Source organism: Pungitius pungitius, chromosome 10 (genome assembly GCF_949316345.1).
Source record: "Pungitius pungitius chromosome 10, fPunPun2.1, whole genome shotgun sequence".
Taxonomy (NCBI): Eukaryota; Metazoa; Chordata; class Actinopteri; order Perciformes; family Gasterosteidae; genus Pungitius; species Pungitius pungitius.
In genome coordinates, this window is record NC_084909.1 from 16,324,769 (window position 1) to 16,338,333 (window position 13,565).

At 45.5% G+C, this 13,565-nt stretch overlaps 1 protein-coding gene across 1 annotated transcript in view; it reads left to right on the forward strand.

Annotated features, from left to right (window-relative positions):
* Positions 1 to 676: 676 nt before the first annotated feature.
* Positions 677 to 13,565, forward strand: part of gli2a (GLI family zinc finger 2a) — a 69,823-nt gene continuing 56,934 nt past the window's right edge. The window contains exon 1 of the mRNA XM_037489461.2: positions 677 to 1,118. The gene's annotated coding sequence lies outside the window, so the exon portion shown is untranslated. The remainder of the gene's footprint in view (positions 1,119 to 13,565) is intronic.

A 13,565-nucleotide genomic window follows, 5' to 3' on the forward strand; every position in this document is an offset into this window, starting at 1 on the left:
AATCAAACCAGAATAATTAAACAATACTAGTAAATAACTAAATACTAACTAATGAAAAGCTCCAACATCAATGATGAAAGTGTTCGCGTGGTTCAGCCACAGCGCGCGGCTCATTTTCTCTTTACTCCACGCTCCTTTAAAATAGCAATCAATTAAACAGAAACACCAAACGAGCATTTCAAATCCCCGTCTATTAAGGGCAGGCCGAGTTTCTGTGAAATCTACATGAACGCATCATGAGTGCCGTGAGTCCACATCACATCGCTGAAGGAAAGGACGGCGCATGGGAATAAAACATCTGCATCATGCAGAATGTTGGCTGTAACTATGACGATGTCTGGACGTGATGGTCTCTGAGATGATCTGTCCGCCCACGCACACAACCGCTGGACAAAAGCAACACGACTCGAGGTGCGCGTGGAACTGCGTGCAACTCCTTGCGTCCACAAAAGCTTGCTTCAGGAGCAACGCAACGGGACTCGTGAGCTAACTTGTGTTAAGAAACAACAACAAAACAATCCGACTATGAATGAAACTTTATCTGCAACTGCTGGATAGAGTTAGCCAGGCCCATCTGGTGCAGCAAATGGCCCAACTCACCAGGGAGCGAGGGGAGTGAGTGAGGGGGGGGGAGATGGTAAAGAGGGGGGAGGAGATACAGGGTGAGGGGGAGAGATTGAAAACAGTTGAGCAGCCTGGAGATCTCCACACCACCGCATGTCTCTGCAACAACTGGCGAGTGAAGCCAAACCGCATTTACTCCCAAACTTTCACGCGCACAGAGAACAAAAACAACAAAACAAAACACGGAGCTTGAGCGCTTCGCGTTAGTTTGCCGAAGAGCGCACAAACACGCACGTCATGGGAGAAGATGGATTGTAAGAAAAAGTTGAACTCGACTTGCGCCCCCCACCGAAGCGAACTTTGAGCGGCTCCCAAAAACTTCCGTCCGCGACCCGGTTCATGGAGTGCGGAGAGGCTCGTCTGCACGTTGCGCTCCCCCCCGCGGTGCCTGCCCGCTCCTAGTCTACGGGAATCCCGCTCCAGGGCAAAGTTTTCCTCGGACCGAATCAAAGAGCCTCGGGCGCTTGGGAAGTGAGAGCAGACGCGGCGGAAAGGTAAGCGCACTTCAGCGCGACGGCTGACAGCGTCGCCGGGTTCGCGCCGCGGCCCCCGGGGCTGCCGGGTTCACTTTGTGGGTTTGCCGGGGTTTCACCGGGGCTCTCGTGTTTTCTGTCGCCCCGCGTTGTCAGCGGCTTCACGTCTCATTTGCACTCTGAACTTATCTGACACAGGAATCCCAAAAATGTTTCGTCCTGCAACTTGATCCATCAAGGGAGGAGATGCGATCGGGAAGCTCGGCGCCGGTCCCTCCAGCAGAAGCTTTTAATAGTTCTACCATTGACTGTTCTAATGGTTTTCCACTAAAGAGACCAGGCAGTGATCTCAAAATCTAGATCCAATTAAAAGAGAGATTTAACTACATTTTACAACATCTTTTTTCATCAATCCAACTTTTGTGAATGGAAAAGTGATAAAACAATTCCACTCCTTTCGGAGCCCTTTCTGATCTCTTCATGCCACAAAGCAAAGAAGCACTGAGCAGGAGTCCGTGTGGAAGGAAGTGTCAGCGTGGGGACGCGGGCCCGGGACTGGCCTGTGGGAGATGTGTACTTATTGTTGAAAGATTCAAAGTTGACTGTTTGCTCTGCAGCCTGAGCAGTCAACAAACACTTGACACCTTTTGTGGGGCCCTTAAGCAGCCATATTTGCTGTTGGCTTTTCCTCCCATCTAACAGGCGCTGCTAATGATCTCCAAACTCATGTGTGTGCTCTCTAGTCCCACTTCTTCTGTTGGTTCTTTTTGGCCTATTCTTAAGCTTTTCCAAAATAACAGATTTGTTTGAAAATATGCTGGAGCCCTCCTTGGATTAATTTTTTTTTTTTTCATTCTGTTGCTGTAATTTGGGTTGAAAACTCTGATGAGAATGCTTTCAAATGACGAGTTAAGATAGAATTCAAGTTATTAAAGGAAAAGGAATAGTTTTTCAAAAGTTTCAAATAACATAAGTGTTTTAAACCCACCAAGACTTTTGTGCATGTGTATTTTTTCCGCTTCACATGATGACAACCCCAGTCACAGCCGAGCTGATTTGCATAAGAAAAAAAAGAAAAAGTTTTAGTGCATTTGGCCATTGTGAGGAATGAAGAGTTCCAACAGTTAGGGCCGACAGAGAGTGAAAGGAGCGAAGAATGGATGAGCCTATTCAGCTCATTCAGCCTCCGTTCAGGGGGAGACCCATAGTGGCCATGTCACTTTCATCTCCCCAGGCCTGTGTGCCTGTTGTCCGCTGCTTCAGCCCCCGTTTTCACACATCGCCTCTGTGCACAGGCCTCACTTTATTGATCTGCCTCCCGCTTTTTCTTTTTGCTTCTTTTCTAAAAGTTCACACCAAATTTAATGAACCAAATACTGGAAAAGGTGTGTGTGTGTGTGTGTGTGAGAGAGAGAGAAGGGTATAGGCCATGGAGGAGGAGTTTGCGGGGTGGTGGGGGGGGTACAGCTCTTTTTTGAAAGCAAATACCGATGAAGTCTAGCGTACAGGGACAGAAAGGAGGGTTGGAGGAGCGGGTGAAGTCAGAGTGACTCTGAGGAGGGGGAGGAGCACCCCACCCCCTCCTCTTCATCCACCACAACCACCCACTCCTGCTGAGTAAACTCCAAAAAGTTGGAAAAAGAAAAAAGCCTAACCCTAACCACCCAATTTCCCTGATCCTAGTCGCTGTATACTGTACCGACGAAGGATTTGAACAGCCTGTCCACTCACTATGGCGGCCGCAAGGAGACGCCCATGTGGGGATGAGGCAGGCCGGGGGGGTTCCTCCGTGGTCTGGCAAAAAAAACGATTGCTTTGTTTAGTGAATGAAGAAGAGCTGCGCCCTTCATCCTAAATATCACTGCATGACCCTGCCGCTAAACATCCTGTTGTTCACAGTCGTCATTGATTTCTCAGTGCAGTTGGGTCATCAACGTGTTCTCAAAAGTGTATCAGTTGTGTTGGTGCACACCTTGGCTCATTGGTGTTAAGCAGTGGATTTTAAATGCCTCCCATAGTGGAGGGACTTCATACCACGCCCACAGAATGAATGTTTGATGCCCCTGGGTGGTGTAGTATTGTAGTTAATATAATTTATTTGCAAGCAGAGCTTGACCCGACCGTCCCTGACCCTCCATGACGAAAGCCAAGCGTTGTAGTTTCAGATATAGGGCCACTGACCAGGGGTCAGGGTTTGACAAGTTTGTTGAATATTTCACACTATTAAAATGGACGAATAAAATGGTGTATTTCTGCTTCAGCTTTATTAAGGACATCAAATCTCGGTGTCTCCTCGACACGGAGGAAGGTTGCATTGTGGGTTGCATCTTACCCATGTGCAAAGATGAATTGATGAGACTTTAATGGCCATTCAGGGGCCTGTAAAAGGCATGTGTCTGGCGATGCCACAGCCATCTCTCACAGTCAACATCCACTTCAGACGGAGGGAGGAGTGGGAGAACTGGATAGAGATGGCCGCTCACACTCATCTGTAGAGCCCTTCACTCAATCCCATCTCCTTTGCCTCTAGCATGGGGAACGGCGCTGGACAATCCCCGCTTGTTTTAGCGGCCTTTCTTCCACTCCCCTTGAGGCATCCTGTTCATTTTCCCTCAAGTGTGTGAGGTTAAATGGGTTCCCATCATATCGGAGTTGGGGTTACACTTTTCCAACCCCCCTTTTTGCCCCAACCCACCCTTCCTACACCACAGTGGCTAGGAGTGGGCACTCCAATTCCCAGAACAGAAAGTGAGATCAGGCTGGATTGTACCACTGCAGTAAAAAGAACACGTTGGCAGTGTAAAGCTCCAAAAAACACACATGACGGGCACAGAGCCAATGTGCATTTAACAAGCCATTTTAATGGCTGTACGGTAAAATTACTGACAAGCTCATTACAGGCCGATTGACCTCATCAATCACTGCTCACTGCAGCGGAAACGGGTTGTCTCTGGAAAACCGTAGTTCCAAGCCGTGCAGCGAGGTCTTAACAACAGTCCTTCTGTGCCGGGGCCTCTGTTGTTCTCAAACTGCAGAAGAGGAAGCACAAGGAACTCGGCCAGCTCCAATATCTTCAAAAGGGAGGAGAGCTTAAGCAGATCGAGTCTTGTATACAGTGTACTCTGTGTGATGCATGATGTGTCATCACCAACACGCCACACAAAGATCTCCTCATAGCATCCTCACCCAACTCTTCACACACTCCTTGACTCACATACTGACTCTTCGGAAGCCCAGTTTCCCAAAAGCATTTCAGCGGGAACCTCATCATTGTCTATCGGCTTACAAAAGAACAATGGCCGTGGTAGCTTTGGGGTCTTCAGGGGGAACCCTGCCCAGGTCACAGGAGGTCACTTCATTTGTAGGAGGTGGGGGTGGTGAAGCTAATTTCATTATCTCAACACAAGATAAACTCTCCAGACAATGGAAAGGGACAGGTTGTTATTTTTACTCTCACTAGTCTCTTTAGGCCTTACTTCTCACAGTCTTCCAGGTTCAATGATTAGTTGATTCCGGTTGCAACTGTTGTGTTAATCCAGTCATTGTTTAGAGTTTCATTCTCTATTTCCAGGTTGCTAAACGTGCGCTGTTGGCTGATTTTCTTTGGTCTTTGACAACCATAATGCTGTTTCCTTATTGAGAATAACAGACGATTGCAGCTCATTTCTTTCATGTTTTTGTTCGTACGCAGTCTTTGTACAGGTCATAATGACAAAACCAATATTAGTCAGTAAAATATACTTAAAGGATAATGATGTTAATCAACGGCAAAAAAACCCCAAAGGGAATGCCTTTAGTTTTATAGTTGTTGCATCTTAGTGGGCGACCAACAAACCAGTGTTGAATTAGTGAATCAAACAAAAGAGACTTCAAGCAACTGTGTCTATTGCACTGATATGAACGCATTTCTTTACCTTTTTCTTAAGTGTTATATCTGTAGTTTGAAAGCAGGCTGCTTTTGCTACTGTTTTAAACCCTGATGGTCCAGGCTGGCATTTGTGTTTTTTCTGACTTTACAGCCCCTTTACAGTTTACATGATTCTTTCCTCCTTAGATGTAGTGGTTGCTTAGCATTCTTTATCAAAATGAATTTAAATATTTGAAATCGATGCCCCCTGCCTGGCTGCTGTTTGTACCAAGTGGATCAGCTGTTAGCAGACTGTGAAGAGTAGGATCACGATAGCCCTCCCTCACTGTATCATTAACCCTTCCTCATCAAACACCCTTTGCTGTGCGACTGTGAGCAATGGAGATTGAGTGACACAGGCGCGCAGACAATGCCGTATTGTCTGCGATGTTTGCCGGCGGGCCTTAATCTGATGCAGAGGCAGAGATCGGGTCTTTGCAGGGGCCAACAACACGCAGCCAGCACCGACAGAGAGAGGGGAGGGAGGTGGGATCTGTTTGTGCTCTTAACTCTGGGGTTTGTGTTGGGGGGGGGCGTAACGAGTTATGATCCACGCTACGCTCTCCCATAGCTACAAAGTCAATGCAGCCTCAAGGGTTAGGGCCCCTGGGCTTCCTTTCTTTCGTTTCCATATGATGGGAGGTATTTGATTCCAAACTCGTGTTGACTCCGTGCCAAGCCACAGTCTCCTCTCAGATAGAAGTTGGAGACAAGCGACGGAGGGACAGAGTTGATCTTTGGGTTTTGAGACATGTGGTTGTCTTCAGCAACGAGCGCCGCAACCTTCCCCCTTTGTCCCTCGCAACTCTGTTGCTGCCATCATCGTCTCCTCTCTGTTTTTCTCTCTTTCTACCTCTAGCTCCGGCTATGTGCCAAAAGTAGGTTTGCTAGTGTTTTGTAATCAGCTCATTAAAGCAAAAGTGCGATTAAAAACCGCTCTGATTAGGTGTTGGGCAGCCTTTTTGCACTAGGTTGTTTCACATGTGAGAGCGGGTGATGTGAGGCTGCTCTTAGACTGGACTCCTTGGTGTGAACAGGTGGTCGTAGCCTAGCAAGGCATTCCAGAAAATAAAATCTGAGGACAGCAGAAAGTCTATTCTGTTTCTCATTGTGGAATGTGTGGCGCTTGAATGATGTAATTTCTTGCAACATCCACTAGCGTTAGTTGTGTTATTTAGCAAAGCAGCGGCGTGTCCTCTCAATTTTAACAAATATGTTGTCCATAATGTAGCATTGTAAGGGAATAGTTCCTTAACGTGAGAAAACGAGAAATGCCACATATTTACAATCGTTCTGTTGCGGGTCTGCCTGCATCCACAATAGTAACATTGCAATACTCTATGATCTCTATGATATGGGAAATGTGTGATATGCTCACAATGATATCCATCCTCACTAACAATCCAAAGGTGGTAAAACCTTTTCTTCAGTCGGTTCATCCATCAGGGCGTGGGACAGCCTGGTTACTTGAATGTGAGCTGCGTAGCACCTCACCACGGTGATCTCTGCCCTTTGTTCATCATGCTCAAGATTTAATATCTGGATGAGTGGTTGTATTACATTTTTATTTTGTTCCTTTTGTATAGCCCAAAACCTTGAATCTGTCCCGAAACCCTCACATCGGCACAGGAAAGACTCCCCCAAAAATGAAAACCCTTCCTTGGGGAATAAGGGAAGAAACCTTAGGGAGAACGTCAGAGGAGGATCCCTCTCCTGGGATGGACAGACTACAATGGATGTAATGTGTACAGAATGAACAATGTAAAAGATGTACAATACATTCAATTCCTATAACAGAAATTATACAAATAATTGCGAGTAGTAAGCCAGGTGTACGGCAGGACCACTGCAGGGGCAACCATCGTCAGATAGAACCACCATCCACTGAAGGGTGTGGTGAGGGGAGGCACAGAAGGTAAGGCGTTGAAATGGTGGAAGAAAGATACTTAGGTAGTTCCATAGCACAGGATCTCACCTGCTGACAGCCTCTGACAGCTGCTCCTGGCATGTCCCGGTCCAACAAACACACACTGCCAACTCCCCAACTCCACGGGGAGTCCCCCCTTCCCGTCACCAACGGTGTCAGACCTGACTTGGACGTTGTGGCAGCTGACTTGTATGAGCTAAGCAATGCACAAGAACAGACCTGCTATCACAAGCACTTCTAATGCAAGGCCGAATCCACCGCGACAATGGGGAAGTCGCACCGCAGCAACACCAAATCGCCAAGAGCGCCAAATGCCAACTTTGATTTGGCCAGATCTAAACTCACTGGCTTGTAGGCACATCCTCTGTGGTCCTGCAGGGGAACACACACACACACACACACACACACACACACACACACACACACACACATACATACACAGGCCTAAGTAGTTGTGAGGTTATTGACAGCTGAAGCAGTCAAAGAGTGAGTACTAACAACACCTTTCGGACAAATGCTTCAGAGAGGAAGCTGGCTCGACTCAGCGGTGTGCAATATGGCACCAGTGACAGCTGTGACTTTTACACACACCCACCGTCATTACATGTGTAAATCACTTTAGTGTTCATTCAGCTGTGACATGACAGCATGAGACACATCTAAATTTTAAACTTTGATAAATAGTTCAGAATAAAAAAAATTAATAAACATGAACCAAAAAACCTACTCGACAGTTTTCCACAAACTGAGCTGACATTTTTAAACTAAATTATTTACATTTTTTTGTTTTCAACTTTCGATTCTCTCAAGTAAGAAAAGAAAATGCATCTGTGCAAATTCCATCGTGTCTGGAACCCTGAGCTCCACATCTGTTTTCTGTTGGTCGAGGGAGACGAAGAGATCAACCACAGGATATTGCCTTTACTAGCAGGAAAGGTCATGTTCGGGGTGGGGTAACAACTCCTCCACACGGCTCCTATGCTGTTTTAGATGCCTTTTTATATTACATCACTTGTAAGCTGCTCACTCTCTGCCTTCTGCAATCCATCGAATGATTGGCTTTTGGCAAGGGATTTGAGTCCGTTTCTGGGATTGACTTATATGAGCTCTCTTGCTCACACATGATCAATATGATGAACCATTTTGACTTGGTATCCCGATATGTATCATTTCCTTTCCATTCTAATGCTCCCAGTAACTGAACCATGTTAAGCACTTAAACAGCTTGCCTATTGTAAACCATGCGTCCAAGTTTGAAAAAAGCATATTGTGGCAATACTTCCCTTGCCGCTTGACTGAGCGGGATCTGTACGTGTGCGACAGCCTGTAGCGATGTTGCTTCAGCCTCTGAATCCGACTAATGGCTAATGTGCTGCTGTCAGACCTCTCACGTCTACTTCATGACCTTTAAGACCTGAGCTCCAAATCCTCACAGGGAGACGTTTCACCAAAGAGTGATTCACTCACGGAGAATGTGCCCTGTCCTAGTCTAAACTTGTCTCGCCACAGAAGACTCTGAAAAGTCGCTGTGTATCATCTGTCATCAATTTGTTGTAATGCAAATTTCGCGGGATTTTTCGAATTGACTGCACTGTCCCTAACTGTGCATAGTGAATACATATTATCTAGTTTTAGAAAATCTATTAAAACTTGAAAGAAGGGTTATTGAAGTAATTCACTAAAAAACTTAAGAGTCAAACTCCATCAGGACAGAAGCATGTGTAACCAGTCAGGATATCTTGCTAGCCTGGTCTGCCATTTGGCATTTGGTGCTGGGAAGGTCGTGCACTGTGGGTTTCAGGGCCTTTTCGGGGAGAACAGCTGCCTTGTGGACTGTTAACCCCCGTTAACAACTAGCAAAATATACTTAAAATCACTGTAGGTCTTCAGTAAAGTAAACTTTGAGTTTCAATTGATCGGTTTTTAACTTTTACAATTATTCTAAAACTGTATTTTGGCGAGCCTGTTTGGTAAAGTTCTGAGATTAAGCCTATTATATGTGTGCTATAACATAATTTATAAATGCAAATAGAAATCGCAGATTCTATTTGCACTGTAATACAGCTTGTATTTAAGTTTACCTTATGACCCGAGGTGCGTGTTAACATTTATTCTCTTTACACTGGCCGAGAAAGAGATCACGCAGTTGAACCCAATTAAGTCGGCAGGACCACAGTTTGAAATGTGTCAAATGGAAGGTCCACCTCTTGGAGGGTGGTTCGTAAACTCGAGTTTGTGGAGCGCATTGCTTGGCATGGAGCCGGGAACTGAACGGCACCGCTGGCTTTACTTCATACGGGGCGAGGGAAGGAGGATTGAGTCGCAATAATCGTAAAGCTCATCACTCAAGGGCATATCGATCATGATGAAACAAGGCACCCCTGTGGGTTACTACTCAACGACTGCTATTCCTATTGTCTACATTTCTACATGCACACAGCGGAGACGCTGAGGACTGCGTTGCTGTAAAGTATTTGTTCATAGTGTGGGAAATAAAGCCAAATAGAAAAGTCCATTGTTTGCTGCTCCATTGTAAATTCTGCTGCCAGTTACCATTGAAGTCAATGGGGCTCCTTCTGTCTCGTTGCAGAATGCATTAATCAATCTGCTTACATGGTCTCTTCTGGATCATTTTTCTCTTTTGATGAAAACCCAACGTGTCCATTCATTTGAGAAAGCGGGATTCTCTCCAATGTTTTAATGTTTTAGAATTTTACAAAGTACAATGCCCCCATGAGCTGAATAGTTTGAAAATGTGTTTGTACATGTAGCAGAGATGGTTTGGGTTGGCCATGTGAGGGGAAACCTGCTGTATTATTTTTATATCATCTAAGGAGTTCTCTGGTTTTGGATATAGTGCAGTTACAACAGTAAAACAAGAAGCGGCTGTGGACTGGCCACCGCCTCCATCTCTCTCTCCTACACCTGTCCACCGGTGAATTACATCCAACGGTCCCAGCCTTCCTCCGAAGTGAATCATGGCTTTTAGCCTTTTCCCCCCAAGGAAGGATCATTGTCTCCTCCTTTGAGTATTCTGAGCGACGATACCGAATGTAACACAATAAATTCAGATTTCTCAGTAAATTCAACTCTCAAAAATACCATGTGACCATCACAAAACATGTGGAACCAAATCCTACTTTGGCTTTTGATCGTTGTTGCGTTACGCTGCTTGAGTTCCTCCATCAGAAACCTGAGTAGAGAGGTCCACAGGTGGTGTAGGGGCAGGAGACCTTACCTATAGTGTGTGTGTGTGTGTGTGTGTGCGCGCTGCCGGGAAGAGAGCGCCTACCAGCATAGAGATTACAATGACTGTAAGATAGGAAGGAAGAAAGTAAGAAGAGCAAAGCCCGGAAATCTTCAAGCAGAGAGAGCCTCTTTTGATGTGTGTTTGCATTCCTTTCAGTGCTGGTGAAAGGGGAGCTGTTGAACGGTAGTGCAGGGGAGGAACACTTAAAAACTGACCAAGGCGCTAAGAAAAACACACAATCCAGGGCTCATAACAAAAGTCCTGGTGGAGGGGGGTGAAGGTAAGCCAGCCAGAGAGGAGGACAGGCCCGGATAGTGGTGTCTTTAAGGAGAAAAATGAAATGATGGATATCCTCACCTTCCGCGCACCTTCCCCTGTCGGTTACTCACGCCACGAGAACGAGGTTCTTTGTAATAAGTTATCTGAAATGTTTGTGTTAAAATATGTTCTCCTGAATAAAATGTCCGAAACAGAATTGTGAACATTGGAATGAGCCAGGTTCAAAGTTCTTGTTTTGTAAAATGTTTTCACAGAGGGAATTAGTGATTAGATGAATCACTTAAAGAAAATTCATTTTCTTGATGTTTTATGGGAAAAGGTTCAATAAATCCAGCAGCAAATGATAGCTGAACGTAGCTCTGTAAAAAAACTGGGACTATGTCACATTTCATACAGACTGAAAATACAAAAAATATACTGACATTATATATACATATAATTGGTTTTAGTATTACAAGTTTTCTCAAATATGAGGCATTATTGCTGCTTCTTTCAACAAAATACGTAGTGTGGATTTTCTGTTTTCACTAGTACGGAAGCATAAGCTCACAATTCCCCCGTGCATGACACTGTCTACCCTTATGTCTCGTCAATACAGAAAATCTGCAAATGGAAAAAGAATTACTGACCTAAACTGTAAATACATGTTTCGAGCTATCAGCATTTTCTTTTTGAAACAAAGTTACACCACCGTTTCTGCAGTGGAAACAAATGGAGCTGAACCCTGAATTCAAATCTGTCCCTGGCAGAAGAAAACCTAACCGTGACTTCCCCCATTACCTCAGTGTTTTTGCTGAGCCTGGTGTGGTTAAGTGGCGTGTCTGGATGCTACATCAGAGCGGGGGCTGCTGGAGGAAAATGGAGACGTGAAACATCTGCTATAAACTGTACTTTTCTCAGTTTAATATTTGCCATCCTGTGCACTCACCCTGCTCAAACACTGACATTTTCTGTTATCCGTTGTATTTATGATTCATAAAATATAAGCCGGAACACATGCCAAGCCTTCCGGGTTTGGGTGGACTTAAAGAACTTGTTGAGTATAATAAATACAACACACGCTTCTTGGCATCTGTGATCAACTACAACAGCTAAACCATGTCAAGCACACGGATCCAACCAAAAAACGGACAGACAGACCCTTGATTTAGACATTCGTTCATGGAAAACACTATCCAGGGTTGTGGTTCTGTGCGGCAGAAGGGAACAAGAACAAAGCGGCCTAGCTGTAAAGCTCTGGGTTAAGGTTTCGGAAATGGTTAGTCTAGCCTGAAGAAAGAAGGGAAAAAGCAGCTTTCACAAGAAAGAAAGAAATCACTTAGAGCTGTAATCTGTTTCTTTTTCGGGGGGCTGCCAGAAAGACATTGTAATGAAGCCTTTTGAATTTCCCAGAAATCATTTGGTGATGAGACGTGGAGCATCTTTTAAAAAATTATGGATATATTTATTTATTTATATATCAGACGTAACACAAAATGGGAGACTTATTTCTGTAACATTTCCAGAGTAAAGACGTTGGTAGCGCTGTGTTGTGTCTGTGTAATCCTGCCCTGTCCTCAGCCTGTGGTCACATGGCAGGGTCGGGAAAGGAGGTGTGTGTGTGTGTGTGTGTGTGTTGAGGTGGGGGTTGCTTATCCTGTTTGTGCCCCAATGGGATGCCCAGCCAACCAGAAGATGAGAAAAGAAGTGCACCCTTGTTGTTTGTTCGCCTTTGGCCCGTGCCATCTGTCCTTTGGGTTCCTGACACCTGTACCAGCCTGTCAGAGCTGGGCCTCCCTGTAACGTAACAGCCCCACAGAATTAAGGAAAGGGGTGGGCTGGGGGGCGGGTGGTGCAGGATAGGGGTGAAGTCGGGGCCACCTTTTGAGAAAGTGAGTCAAATCTAGCAGTTTGATTTAAGCCTTGTGCAACAAATTTAAAAACTTTGAGGCCACAGACAGATTTCAAAAAGACCACAAGGCCGAACCAACTGGCTGCTAGTTCTCTTACAGCCGTAGACAGCCAACATTTTGTTGGTGACATGCCTCCCTCTGTATGTCTTGCTATCAGAGCTCCTCTTTGATTTGGTAACATACACACAACCATCCTCATGATGACCGCTGCTAGGAGGAAATAGGAAAGACTCCCGATGTTGTATTTAGTACCTCTTTTAGATCATATCTGTAAAGCTCTCACACTGAAGAGTCTTTTGGCAGATAATGTGTTTGGACCAGCCCGGTTGGTTAACGAGGGAATGTTAACCAAAACTCTGGCAGATTGGGCCAGCCTTTCACAGTTTTTAACCTTTACCGTTCCCCTTAACTGTGCTCAGTTGGTTTTCTTGTGTTTTTAAAGTAAATTACCTTTTACAGGTGTTTCGTCCCCAAACCTCTTCTCATCAAGAAATTGGCTCGAGGTTCAAAAGGCAATTGGAGAGCAAATAGTTGGCATGCTGTAAAAGCGCGGAAAAGAGCTATTAATGCAGTGCCAGATGTTCATCAAACGGAGATGTTAAGGGGAGGATTCTCGGTTATTTTTAAGGGGCAGGCTGCTTGAGGCAAACGGTGTTGCTGCGAGCACTGGTGTGTTCACGGACACGTCCTGTCTCTGCCAAGAGGGTACTACGCTAAAAAGGAGACTGTCTTCAACGGTGAAATACAATAAGAGCCATGCAAGAGGAGAACGGTGATGTCGGAGTGACGGCGTCCTCCCAAGACAAGTCTCTCGAGGACATTTTGGCACCAAGGAAAAAAAAGAAACAGATGCAGCCTAAACCTGTTAGTCACCCACCTCTAATCGGCTTACACTGGCCTGGTGACAGGCGACTGGCACCTCCGAAAGGGTCACAGACACCGCTGCTAATACACACACGTCACAATGCAGGATGACATGTTGGATATCCACATGAAACCCAAAACGGCACACGTTGGGCTAGAGGAAACCAGATCCCTCAACAATGACCCTTTTCCATTGAAATGACAGCATGACTCTCGGGCACTGCCTTTTCCATGTTCTCATACCCTCCAGTGTTGCAAAGACTGCTTGAAATGTCCTTTGATCCCGCTGAGGTTTTATGGTCTTTCTCACAGCAAAAAATTCCATTTGTTTCCAATTGACTTGAGTGTG